Consider the following 15,608-nt stretch of genomic DNA (forward strand, 5'->3'; position numbering starts at 1 on the left):
TTTGACTTTTTTTTTCCGATTTTGACGCCATACTATACTATGACGTTTTTTATGACATTTTGAGGTCGAACAAATTTTTGACTTTTTTTGGCCGATTTTGACGCCATACTATACTATGACGTTTTTTACGACATTTTGAGGTCGAAAAAAATGTTGACTTTTTTTGCCCGAGAAAAACACCATACTATACTATGACGTTTTTTATGACATTTTGAGGTCGAAAAAAATTTGACTTTTTTTGGTCGAAAAAAACGCCATACTATACTATGACGTTTTTTATGACATTTTGAGGTCGAAAAAAATGTTGACTTTTTTTGGCCGATTTTGACGCCATACTATACTATGACGTTTTTTATGACATTTTGAGGTGGAAAAAAATTTTGACTTTTTTTGGCCGAAAAAAACGCCATACTATACTATGACGTTTTTTAAGACATTTTGAGGTCGAACAAATTTTTGACTTTTTTTGGCCGATTTTGACGCCATACTATACTATGACGTTTTTTATGACATTTTGAGGTGGAAAAAAATTTTGACTTTTTTTGCCCGAAAAAAACGCCATACTATACTATGACGTTTTTTATGACATTTTGAGGTGGAAAAAAATTTTGACTTTTTTTGGCCGAAAAAAACGGCATACTATACTATGACGTTTTTTATGACATTTTGAGGTGGAAAAAAATGTTGACTTTTTTTGCCCGAAAAAAACGCCATACTATACTATGACGTTTTTTATGACATTTTGAGGTCGAAAAAATTTTTGACTTTTTTTGGCCGATTTTGACGCCATACTATACTATGACGTTTTTTATGACATTTTGAGGTGGAAAAAAATTTTGACTTTTTTTGGCCGAAAAAAACGCCATACTATACTATGACGTTTTTTATGACATTTTGAGGTGGAAAAAAATTTTGACTTTTTTTGGCCGAAAAAAACGCCATACTATACTATGACGTTTTTTATGACATTTTGAGGTCGAACAAATTTTTGACTTTTTTTGGCCGATTTTGATGCCATACTATACTATGACGTTTTTTATGACATTTTGAGGTCGAAAAAAATTTTGACTTTTTTTGCCCGAAAAAAACGCCATACTATACTATGACGTTTTTTATGACATTTTGAGGTCGAAAAAAATTTTGACTTTTTTTTCCCGATTTTGACGCCATACTATACTATGACGTTTTTTATGACATTTTGAGGTCGAACAAATTTTTGACTTTTTTTGGCCGATTTTGACGCCATACTATACTATGACGTTTTTTACGACATTTTGAGGTGGAAAAAAAATTTGACTTTTTTTGCCCGAGAAAAACGCCATACTATACTATGACGTTTTTTATGACATTTTGAGGTGGAAAAAAATTTGACTTTTTTTGGTCGAAAAAAACGCCATACTATACTATGACGTTTTTTACGACATTTTGAGGTGGAAAAAAATTTTGACTTTTTTTGGCCGAATTTGACGCCATACTATACTATGACGTTTTTTATGACATTTTGAGGTGGAAAAAAATTTTGACTTTTTTTGTCCGAAAAAAACGCCATACTATACTATGACGTTTTTTATGACATTTTGAGGTCGAAAAAAATGTTGACTTTTTTTGGCCGATTTTGACGCCATACTATACTATGACGTTTTTTATGACATTTTGAGGTCGAACAAATTTTTGACTTTTTTTGTCCGATTTTGACGCCATACTATACTATGACGTTTTTTATGACATTTTGAGGTGGAAAAAAATTTTGACTTTTTTTGTCCGATTTTGACGCCATACTATACTATGACGTTTTTTATGACATTTTGAGGTCGAACAAATTTTTGACTTTTTTTGGCCGAAAAAAACGCCATACTATACTATGACGTTTTTTACGACATTTTGAGGTCGAAAAAAAATTTGACTTTTTTTGCCCGAGAAAAACGCCATACTATACTATGACGTTTTTTATGACATTTTGAGGTCGAACAAATTTTTGACTTTTTTTGTCCGATTTTGACGCCATACTATACTATGACGTTTTTTATGACATTTTGAGGTGGAAAAAATTTTTGACTTTTTTTGGCCGAAAAAAACGCCATACTATACTATGACGTTTTTTATGACATTTTGAGGTCGAACAAATTTTTGACTTTTTTTGTCCGATTTTGACGCCATACTATACTATGACGTTTTTTATGACATTTTGAGGTCGAAAAAAATTTTGACTTTTTTTGGCCGAAAAAAACGCCATACTATACTATGACGTTTTTTATGACATTTTGAGGTGGAAAAAAATGTTGACTTTTTTTGGCCGAATTTGACGCCATAGTATACTATGACGTTTTTTATGACATTTTGAGGTGGAAAAAAATTTTGACTTTTTTTGTCCGAAAAAAACGCCATACTATACTATGACGTTTTTTATGACATTTTGAGGTGGAAAAAATTTTTGACTTTTTTTGGCCGAAAAAAACGCCATACTATACTATGACGTTTTTTATGACATTTTGAGGTGGAAAAAAATTTTGACTTTTTTTGGTCGATTTTGACGCCATACTATACTATGACGTTTTTTATGACATTTTGAGGTCGAAAAAAATGTTGACTTTTTTTGCCCGAAAAAAACGCCATACTATACTATGACGTTTTTTATGACATTTTGAGGTGGAAAAAAATTTTGACTTTTTTTGGCCGAAAAAAACGCCATACTATACTATGACGTTTTTTATGACATTTTGAGGTCGAACAAATTTTTGACTTTTTTTGGCCGATTTTGATGCCATACTATACTATGACGTTTTTTATGATATTTTGAGGTCGAAAAAAATTTTGACTTTTTTTGGCCGAATTTGACGCCATACTATACTATGACGTTTTTTATGACATTTTGAGGTGGAAAAAAATTTTGACTTTTTTTGGCCGAAAAAAACGCCATACTATACTATGACATTTTTTATGACATTTTGAGGTGGAAAAATTTTTTGACTTTTTTTGTCCGATTTTGACGCCATACTATACTATGACGTTTTTTATGACATTTTGAGGTGGAAAAAAATTTTGACTTTTTTTGGCCGAAAAAAACGCCATACTATACTATGACGTTTTTTATGACATTTTGAGGTCAAAAAATTTTTTGACTTTTTTTGGCCGAAAAAAACGCCATACTATACTATGACGTTTTTTACGACATTTTGAGGTCGAAAAAAAATTTGACTTTTTTTGCCCGAGAAAAACGCCATACTATACTATGACGTTTTTTATGACATTTTGAGGTGGAAAAAAAATTTGACTTTTTTTGCCCGAAAAAAACGCCATACTATACTATGACGTTTTTTATGACATTTTGAGGTGGAAAAAAATTTTGACTTTTTTTGGCCGAAAAAAACGCCATACTATACTATGATGTTTTTTATGACATTTTGAGGTCGAAAAAAATTTTGACTTTTTTTGGCCGAAAAAAACGCCATACTATACTATGACGTTTTTTATGACATTTTGAGGTGGAAAAATAATGTGACTTTTTTTGGCCGAAAAAAACGCCATACTATACTATGACGTTTTTTATGACATTTTGAGGTGGAAAAAAATTTTGACTTTTTTTGCCCGAAAAAAACGCCATACTATACTATGACGTTTTTTATGACATTTTGAGGTCGAACAAATTTTTGACTTTTTTTTGGCCGATTTTGACGCCATACTATACTATGACGTTTTTTATGACATTTTGAGGTGGAAAAAAATGTTGACTTTTTTTGGCCGAAAAAAACGCCATACTATACTATGACGTTTTTTATGACATTTTGAGGTCGAAAAAAAATTTGACTTTTTTTGCCCGAGAAAAACGCCATACTATACTATGACGTTTTTTATGACATTTTGAGGTCGAACAAATTTTTGACTTTTTTTTGGCCGATTTTGACGCCATACTATACTATGACGTTTTTTATGACATTTTGAGGTGGAAAAAAATGTTGACTTTTTTTGGCCGAAAAAAACGCCATACTATACTATGACGTTTTTTATGACATTTTGAGGTCGAAAAAAAATTTGACTTTTTTTGCCCGAGAAAAACGCCATACTATACTATGACGTTTTTTATGACATTTTGAGGTCGAATAAAAATTTGACTTTTTTTGCCCGAGAAAAACGGCATACTATACTATGACGTTTTTTATGACATTTTGAGGTCGAAAAAAATTTGACTTTTTTTGGCTGAAAAAAACGCCATACTATACTATGACGTTTTTTATGACATTTTGAGGTGGAAAAATATTGTGACTTTTTTTGGCCGAAAAAAACGCCATACTATACTATGACGTTTTTTATGACATTTTGAGGTGGAAAAAAATTTTGACTTTTTTTGCCCGAAAAAAACGCCATACTATACTATGACGTTTTTTATGACATTTTGAGGTCGAACAAATTTTTGACTTTTTTTTGGCCGATTTTGATGCCATACTATACTATGACGTTTTTTATGACATTTTGAGGTGGAAAAAATTTTTGACTTTTTTTGGCCGAAAAAAACGCCATACTATACTATGACGTTTTTTATGACATTTTGAGGTGGAAAAAAATTTTGACTTTTTTTGGCTGAAAAAAACGCCATACTATACTATGACGTTTTTTATGACATTTTGAGGTCGAACAAATTTTTGACTTTTTTTGGCCGATTTTGACGCCATACTATACTATGACGTTTTTTATGACATTTTGAGGTGGAAAAAAATGTTGACTTTTTTTGGCCGAAAAAAACGCCATACTATACTATGACGTTTTTTATGACATTTTGAGGTGGAAAAAAATTTTGACTTTTTTTGGCCGAAAAAAACGCCATACTATACTATGACGTTTTTTATGACATTTTGAGGTCGAATAAAAATTTGACTTTTTTTGCCCGAGAAAAACGGCATACTATACTATGACGTTTTTTATGACATTTTGAGGTCGAAAAAAATTTGACTTTTTTTGGCTGAAAAAAACGCCATACTATACTATGACGTTTTTTATGACATTTTGAGGTGGAAAAATATTGTGACTTTTTTTGGCCGAAAAAAACGCCATACTATACTATGACGTTTTTTATGACATTTTGAGGTGGAAAAAAATTTTGACTTTTTTTGCCCGAAAAAAACGCCATACTATACTATGACGTTTTTTATGACATTTTGAGGTCGAACAAATTTTTGACTTTTTTTTGGCCGATTTTGATGCCATACTATACTATGACGTTTTTTATGACATTTTGAGGTGGAAAAAATTTTTGACTTTTTTTGGCCGAAAAAAACGCCATACTATACTATGACGTTTTTTATGACATTTTGAGGTGGAAAAAAATTTTGACTTTTTTTGGCTGAAAAAAACGCCATACTATACTATGACGTTTTTTATGACATTTTGAGGTCGAACAAATTTTTGACTTTTTTTGGCCGATTTTGACGCCATACTATACTATGACGTTTTTTATGACATTTTGAGGTGGAAAAAAATGTTGACTTTTTTTGGCCGAAAAAAACGCCATACTATACTATGACGTTTTTTATGACATTTTGAGGTGGAAAAAAATTTTGACTTTTTTTGGCCGAAAAAAACGCCATACTATACTATGACGTTTTTTATGACATTTTGAGGTCGAATAAAAATTTGACTTTTTTTGCCCGAGAAAAACGCCATACTATACTATGACGTTTTTTATGACATTTTGAGGTGGAAAAAAATGTTGACTTTTTTTGGCCGAAAAAAACGCCATACTATACTATGACGTTTTTTATGACATTTTGAGGTGGAAAAAAATTTTGACTTTTCTTGGCCGAAAAAAACGCCATACTATACTATGACGTTTTTTATGACATTTTGAGGTCGAATAAAAATTTGACTTTTTTTGCCCGAGAAAAACGCCATACTATACTATGACGTTTTTTATGACATTTTGAGGTCGAAAAAAATTTGACTTTTTTTGGTCGAAAAAAACGCCATACTATACTATGACGTTTTTTACGACATTTTGAGGTCGAAAAAAAATTTGACTTTTTTTGCCCGAGAAAAACGCCATACTATACTATGACGTTTTTTATGACATTTTGAGGTGGAAAAAAATTTTGACTTTTTTTGGCCGAATTTGACGCCATACTATACTATGACGTTTTTTATGACATTTTGAGGTGGAAAAAAATTTTGACTTTTTTTGGCCGAAAAAAACGCCATACTATACTATGACGTTTTTTATGACATTTTGAGGTGGAAAAAATTTTTGACTTTTTTTGGCCGAAAAAAACGCCATACTATACTATGACGTTTTTTATGACATTTTGAGGTGGAAAAAAATTTTGACTTTTTTTGGCCGAAAAAAACGCCATACTATACTATGACGTTTTTTATGACATTTTGAGGTGGAAAAAATTTTTGACTTTTTTTGGCCGAAAAAAACGCCATACTATACTATGACGTTTTTTATGACATTTTGAGGTGGAAAAAAATTTTGACTTTTTTTGGCCGAATTTGACGCCATACTATACTATGACGTTTTTTATGACATTTTGAGGTGGAAAAAAATTTTGACTTTTTTTGTCCGAAAAAAACGCCATACTATACTATGACGTTTTTTATGACATTTTGAGGTGGAAAAAAGTTTTGACTTTTTTTGGCCGAAAAAAACGCCATACTATACTATGACGTTTTTTATGACATTTTGAGGTGGAAAAAACTTTTGACTTTTTTTGGCCGAAAAAAACGCCATACTATACTATGACGTTTTTTATGACATTTTGAGGTGGAAAAAAATTTTGACTTTTTTTGGCCGAAAAAAACGCCATACTATACTATGACGTTTTTTATGACATTTTGAGGTCGAACAAATTTTTGACTTTTTTTGGCCGATTTTGACGCCATACTATACTATGACGTTTTTCATGACATTTTGAGGTGGAAAAAAATTTTGACTTTTTTTGGCCGAAAAAAACGCCATACTATACTATGACGTTTTTTATGACATTTTGAGGTGGAAAAAAATTTTGACTTTTTTTGTCCGATTTTGACGCCATACTATACTATGACGTTTTTTATGACATTTTGAGGTGGAAAAAAATTTTGACTTTTTTTGGCCAAAAAAAACGCCATACTATACTATGACGTTTTTTATGACATTTTGAGGTGGAAAAAAATTTTGACTTTTTTTGGCCGAAAAAAACGCCATACTATACTATGACGTTTTTTATGACATTTTGAGGTGGAAAAAAATTTTGACTTTTTTTGGCCGATTTTGACGCCATACTATACTATGACGTTTTTATGACATTTTGAGGTGGAAAAAAATTTGGACTTTTTTTGCCCGAAAAAAAACGCCATACTATACTATGACGTTTTTTATGACATTTTGAGGTCGAACAAATTTTTGACTTTTTTTTTCCGATTTTGACGCCATACTATACTATGACGTTTTTTATGACATTTTGAGGTCGAACAAATTTTTGACTTTTTTTGGCCGATTTTGACGCCATACTATACTATGACGTTTTTTACGACATTTTGAGGTCGAAAAAAAATTTGACTTTTTTTGCCCGAGAAAAACGCCATACTATACTATGACGTTTTTTATGACATTTTGAGGTCGAAAAAAATTTGACTTTTTTTGGTCGAAAAAAACGCCATACTATACTATGACGTTTTTTATGACATTTTGAGGTCGAACAAATTTTTGACTTTTTTTGGCCGATTTTGACGCCATACTATACTATGACGTTTTTCATGACATTTTGAGGTGGAAAAAAATTTTGACTTTTTTTGGCCGAAAAAAACGCCATACTATACTATGACGTTTTTTATGACATTTTGAGGTGGAAAAAATTTTTGACTTTTTTTGGCCGATTTTGACGCCATACTATACTATGACGTTTTTTTATGACATTTTGAGGTGGAAAAAAATTTTGACTTTTTTTGTCCGATTTTGACGCCATACTATACTATGACGTTTTTTATGACATTTTGAGGTGGAAAAAAATTTTGACTTTTTTTGGCCAAAAAAAACGCCATACTATACTATGACGTTTTTTATGACATTTTGAGGTGGAAAAAAATTTTGACTTTTTTTGTCCGAAAAAAACGCCATACTATACTATGACGTTTTTTATGACATTTTGAGGTGGAAAAAAATTTTGACTTTTTTTGTCCGATTTTGACGCCATACTATACTATGACGTTTTTTATGACATTTTGAGGTCGAACAAATTTTTGACTTTTTTTGGCCGATTTTGACGCCATACTATACTATGACGTTTTTTATGACATTTTGAGGTGGAAAAAAATTTTGACTTTTTTTGGCCGAAAAAAACGCCATACTATACTATGACGTTTTTTATGACATTTTGAGGTGGAAAAAAATTTTGACTTTTTTTGTCCGAAAAAAACGCCATACTATACTATGACGTTTTTTATGACATTTTGAGGTGGAAAAAAATTTTTGACTTTTTTTGGCCGATTTTGACGCCATACTATACTATGACGTTTTTTATGACATTTTGAGGTGGAAAAAATTTTTGACTTTTTTTGGCCGATTTTGACGCCATACTATACTATGACGTTTTTTATGACATTTTGAGGTGGAAAAAAATTTTGACTTTTTTTGGCCGATTTTGACGCCATACTATGACGTTTTTTATGACATTTTGAGGTCGAAAAAATTTTTGACTTTTTTTGGCCGATTTTGACGCCATACTATACTATGACGTTTTTTATGACATTTTGAGGTGGAAAAAATTTTTGACTTTTTTTGCCCGAAAAAAACGCCATACTATACTATGACGTTTTTTATGACATTTTGAGGTGGAAAAAAATTTTGACTTTTTTTGGCCGAAAAAAACGCCATACTATACTATGACGTTTTTTATGACATTTTGAGGTGGAAAAAAATTGTGACTTTTTTTGGCCGAAAAAAACGCCATACTATACTATGACGTTTTTTATGACATTTTGAGGTCGAAAAATTTTTTGACTTTTTTTGGTCGAAAAAAACGCCATACTATACTATGACGTTTTTTATGACATTTTGAGGTGGAAAAAAATTTTGACTTTTTTTGCCCGAGAAAAACGCCATACTATACTATGATGTTTTTTATGACATTTTGAGGTCGAAAAAATTTTTGACTTTTTTTGGCCGAAAAAAACGCCATACTATACTATGACGTTTTTTATGACATTTTGAGGTCGAAAATTTTTTTGACTTTTTTTGGCCGATTTTGACGCCATACTATACTATGACGTTTTTTATGACATTTTGAGGTGGAAAAAAATTTTGACTTTTTTTGGCCGAAAAAAACGCCATACTATACTATGACGTTTTTTATGACATTTTGAGGTCGAACAAATTTTTGACTTTTTTTTGGCCGATTTTGATGCCATACTATACTATGACGTTTTTTATGACATTTTGAGGTGGAAAAAAATTTTGACTTTTTTTGGCCGAAAAAAACGCCATACTATACTATGACGTTTTTTATGACATTTTGAGGTGGAAAAAAATTTTGACTTTTTTTGGCCGAAAAAAACGCCATACTATACTATGACGTTTTTTATGACATTTTGAGGTGGAAAAATATTGTGACTTTTTTTGGCCGAAAAAAACGCCATACTATACTATGACGTTTTTTATGACATTTTGAGGTGGAAAAAAATTTTGACTTTTTTTGCCCGAAAAAAACGCCATACTATACTATGACGTTTTTTATGACATTTTGAGGTCGAACAAATTTTTGACTTTTTTTTGGCCGATTTTGATGCCATACTATACTATGACGTTTTTTATGACATTTTGAGGTGGAAAAAAATGTTGACTTTTTTTGGCCGAAAAAAACGCCATACTATACTATGACGTTTTTTATGACATTTTGAGGTGGAAAAAAATTTTGACTTTTTTTGGCTGAAAAAAACGCCATACTATACTATGACGTTTTTTATGACATTTTGAGGTCGAACAAATTTTTGACTTTTTTTGGCCGATTTTGACGCCATACTATACTATGACGTTTTTTATGACATTTTGAGGTGGAAAAAAATGTTGACTTTTTTTGGCCGAAAAAAACGCCATACTATACTATGACGTTTTTTATGACATTTTGAGGTGGAAAAAAATTTTGACTTTTTTTGGCCGAAAAAAACGCCATACTATACTATGACGTTTTTTATGACATTTTGAGGTCGAATAAAAATTTGACTTTTTTTGCCCGAGAAAAACGCCATACTATACTATGACGTTTTTTATGACATTTTGAGGTGGAAAAAAATGTTGACTTTTTTTGGCCGAAAAAAACGCCATACTATACTATGACGTTTTTTATGACATTTTGAGGTGGAAAAAAATTTTGACTTTTTTTGGCCGAAAAAAACGCCATACTATACTATGACGTTTTTTATGACATTTTGAGGTCGAATAAAAATTTGACTTTTTTTGCCCGAGAAAAACGCCATACTATACTATGACGTTTTTTATGACATTTTGAGGTGGAAAAAAATTTGACTTTTTTTGGTCGAAAAAAACGCCATACTATACTATGACGTTTTTTATGACATTTTGAGGTGGAAAAAAATTTTGACTTTTTTTGGCCGAAAAAAACGCCATACTATACTATGACGTTTTTTATGACATTTTGAGGTGGAAAAATAATGTGACTTTTTTTGGCCGAAAAAAACGCCATACTATACTATGACGTTTTTTATGACATTTTGAGGTGGAAAAAAATTTTGACTTTTTTTGCCCGAAAAAAACGCCATACTATACTATGACGTTTTTTATGACATTTTGAGGTCGAACAAATTTTTGACTTTTTTTTGGCCGATTTTGATGCCATACTATACTATGACGTTTTTTATGACATTTTGAGGTGGAAAAAAATTTTGACTTTTTTTGGCTGAAAAAAACGCCATACTATACTATGACGTTTTTTATGACATTTTGAGGTGGAAAAAAATTTTGACTTTTTTTGGCTGAAAAAAACGCCATACTATACTATGACGTTTTTTATGACATTTTGAGGTCGAACAAATTTTTGACTTTTTTTGGCCGATTTTGACGCCATACTATACTATGACGTTTTTTATGACATTTTGAGGTGGAAAAAAATGTTGACTTTTTTTGGCCGAAAAAAACGCCATACTATACTATGACGTTTTTTATGACATTTTGAGGTCGAAAAAAAATTTGACTTTTTTTGCCCGAGAAAAACGCCATACTATACTATGACGTTTTTTATGACATTTTGAGGTCGAATAAAAATTTGACTTTTTTTGCCCGAGAAAAACGCCATACTATACTATGACGTTTTTTATGACATTTTGAGGTCGAAAAAAATTTGACTTTTTTTGGTCGAAAAAAACGCCATACTATACTATGACGTTTTTTACGACATTTTGAGGTCGAAAAAAAATTTGACTTTTTTTGCCCGAGAAAAACGCCATACTATACTATGACGTTTTTTATGACATTTTGAGGTGGAAAAAAATTTTGACTTTTTTTGGCCGAATTTGACGCCATACTATACTATGACGTTTTTTATGACATTTTGAGGTGGAAAAAAATTTTGACTTTTTTTGGCCGAAAAAAACGCCATACTATACTATGACGTTTTTTATGACATTTTGAGGTCGAACAAATTTTTGACTTTTTTTGGCCGATTTTGACGCCATACTATACTATGACGTTTTTCATGACATTTTGAGGTGGAAAAAATTTTTGACTTTTTTTGGCCGAAAAAAACGCCATACTATACTATGACGTTTTTTATGACATTTTGAGGTGGAAAAAAATTTTGACTTTTTTTGTCCGATTTTGACGCCATACTATACTATGACGTTTTTTATGACATTTTGAGGTGGAAAAAAATTTTGACTTTTTTTGGCCAAAAAAAACGCCATACTATACTATGACGTTTTTTATGACATTTTGAGGTGGAAAAAAATTTTGACTTTTTTTGGCCGAAAAAAACGCCATACTATACTATGACGTTTTTTATGACATTTTGAGGTGGAAAAAAATTTTGACTTTTTTTGGCCGATTTTGACGCCATACTATACTATGACGTTTTTATGACATTTTGAGGTGGAAAAAAATTTGGACTTTTTTTGCCCGAAAAAAAACGCCATACTATACTATGACGTTTTTTATGACATTTTGAGGTCGAACAAATTTTTGACTTTTTTTGGCCGATTTTGACGCCATACTATACTATGACGTTTTTTACGACATTTTGAGGTCGAAAAAAAATTTGACTTTTTTTGCCCGAGAAAAACACCATACTATACTATGACGTTTTTTATGACATTTTGAGGTCGAAAAAAATTTGACTTTTTTTGGTCGAAAAAAACGCCATACTATACTATGACGTTTTTTATGACATTTTGAGGTCGAACAAATTTTTGACTTTTTTTGGCCGATTTTGACGCCATACTATACTATGACGTTTTTCATGACATTTTGAGGTGGAAAAAAATTTTGACTTTTTTTGGCCGAAAAAAACGCCATACTATACTATGACGTTTTTTATGACATTTTGAGGTGGAAAAAATTTTTGACTTTTTTTGGCTGAAAAAAACGCCATACTATACTATGACGTTTTTTATGACATTTTGAGGTGGAAAAAATTTTTGACTTTTTTTGGCCGATTTTGACGCCATACTATACTATGACGTTTTTTATGACATTTTGAGGTGGAAAAAAATTTTGACTTTTTTTGTCCGATTTTGACGCCATACTATACTATGACGTTTTTTATGACATTTTGAGGTGGAAAAAAATTTTGACTTTTTTTGGCCAAAAAAAACGCCATACTATACTATGACGTTTTTTATGACATTTTGAGGTGGAAAAAAATTTTGACTTTTTTTGGCCGAAAAAAACGCCATACTATACTATGACGTTTTTTATGACATTTTGAGGTGGAAAAAAATTTTGACTTTTTTTGGCCGATTTTGACGCCATACTATACTATGACGTTTTTATGACATTTTGAGGTGGAAAAAAATTTGGACTTTTTTTGCCCGAAAAAAAACGCCATACTATACTATGACGTTTTTTATGACATTTTGAGGTCGAACAAATTTTTGACTTTTTTTTTCCGATTTTGACGCCATACTATACTATGACGTTTTTTATGACATTTTGAGGTCGAACAAATTTTTGACTTTTTTTGGCCGATTTTGACGCCATACTATACTATGACGTTTTTTACGACATTTTGAGGTCGAAAAAAATGTTGACTTTTTTTGCCCGAGAAAAACACCATACTATACTATGACGTTTTTTATGACATTTTGAGGTCGAAAAAAATTTGACTTTTTTTGGTCGAAAAAAACGCCATACTATACTATGACGTTTTTTATGACATTTTGAGGTCGAAAAAAATGTTGACTTTTTTTGGCCGATTTTGACGCCATACTATACTATGACGTTTTTTATGACATTTTGAGGTGGAAAAAAATTTTGACTTTTTTTGGCCGAAAAAAACGCCATACTATACTATGACGTTTTTTAAGACATTTTGAGGTCGAACAAATTTTTGACTTTTTTTGGCCGATTTTGACGCCATACTATACTATGACGTTTTTTATGACATTTTGAGGTGGAAAAAAATTTTGACTTTTTTTGGCCGAAAAAAACGCCATACTATACTATGACGTTTTTTATGACATTTTGAGGTCGAATAAAAATTTGACTTTTTTTGCCCGAGAAAAACGCCATACTATACTATGACGTTTTTTATGACATTTTGAGGTGGAAAAAAATTTGACTTTTTTTGGTCGAAAAAAACGCCATACTATACTATGACGTTTTTTATGACATTTTGAGGTGGAAAAAAATTTTGACTTTTTTTGGCCGAAAAAAACGCCATACTATACTATGACGTTTTTTATGACATTTTGAGGTGGAAAAATAATGTGACTTTTTTTGGCTGAAAAAAACGCCATACTATACTATGACGTTTTTTATGACATTTTGAGGTCGAACAAATTTTTGACTTTTTTTGGCCGATTTTGACGCCATACTATACTATGACGTTTTTTATGACATTTTGAGGTGGAAAAAAATTTTGACTTTTTTTGGCCGAAAAAAACGCCATACTATACTATGACGTTTTTTAAGACATTTTGAGGTCGAACAAATTTTTGACTTTTTTTGGCCGATTTTGACGCCATACTATACTATGACGTTTTTTATGACATTTTGAGGTGGAAAAAAATTTTGACTTTTTTTGGCCGAAAAAAACGCCATACTATACTATGACGTTTTTTATGACATTTTGAGGTCGAATAAAAATTTGACTTTTTTTGCCCGAGAAAAACGCCATACTATACTATGACGTTTTTTATGACATTTTGAGGTGGAAAAAAATTTGACTTTTTTTGGTCGAAAAAAACGCCATACTATACTATGACGTTTTTTATGACATTTTGAGGTGGAAAAAAATTTTGACTTTTTTTGGCCGAAAAAAACGCCATACTATACTATGACGTTTTTTATGACATTTTGAGGTGGAAAAATAATGTGACTTTTTTTGGCTGAAAAAAACGCCATACTATACTATGACGTTTTTTATGACATTTTGAGGTCGAACAAATTTTTGACTTTTTTTGGCCGATTTTGACGCCATACTATACTATGACGTTTTTTATGACATTTTGAGGTGGAAAAAAATGTTGACTTTTTTTGGCCGAAAAAAACGCCATACTATACTATGACGTTTTTTATGACATTTTGAGGTGGAAAAAAATTTTGACTTTTTTTGGCCGATTTTGACGCCATACTATACTATGACGTTTTTATGACATTTTGAGGTGGAAAAAAATTTGGACTTTTTTTGCCCGAAAAAAAACGCCATACTATACTATGACGTTTTTTATGACATTTTGAGGTCGAACAAATTTTTGACTTTTTTTTTCCGATTTTGACGCCATACTATACTATGACGTTTTTTATGACATTTTGAGGTCGAACAAATTTTTGACTTTTTTTGGCCGATTTTGACGCCATACTATACTATGACGTTTTTTACGACATTTTGAGGTCGAAAAAAATGTTGACTTTTTTTGCCCGAGAAAAACACCATACTATACTATGACGTTTTTTATGACATTTTGAGGTCGAAAAAAATTTGACTTTTTTTGGTCGAAAAAAAACGCCATACTATACTATGACGTTTTTTATGACATTTTGAGGTCGAAAAAAATGTTGACTTTTTTTGGCCGATTTTGACGCCATACTATACTATGACGTTTTTTATGACATTTTGAGGTGGAAAAAAATTTTGACTTTTTTTGGCCGAAAAAAACGCCATACTATACTATGACGTTTTTTAAGACATTTTGAGGTCGAACAAATTTTTGACTTTTTTTGGCCGATTTTGACGCCATACTATACTATGACGTTTTTTATGACATTTTGAGGTGGAAAAAAATTTTGACTTTTTTTGCCCGAAAAAAACGCCATACTATACTATGACGTTTTTTATGACATTTTGAGGTGGAAAAAAATTTTGACTTTTTTTGCCCGAAAAAAACGGCATACTATACTATGACGTTTTTTATGACATTTTGAGGTGGAAAAAAATGTTGACTTTTTTTGCCCGAAAAAAACGCCATACTAT

Source organism: Toxotes jaculatrix, chromosome 12 (assembly GCF_017976425.1).
Source record: "Toxotes jaculatrix isolate fToxJac2 chromosome 12, fToxJac2.pri, whole genome shotgun sequence".
Classification (NCBI taxonomy): Eukaryota; Metazoa; Chordata; class Actinopteri; family Toxotidae; genus Toxotes; species Toxotes jaculatrix.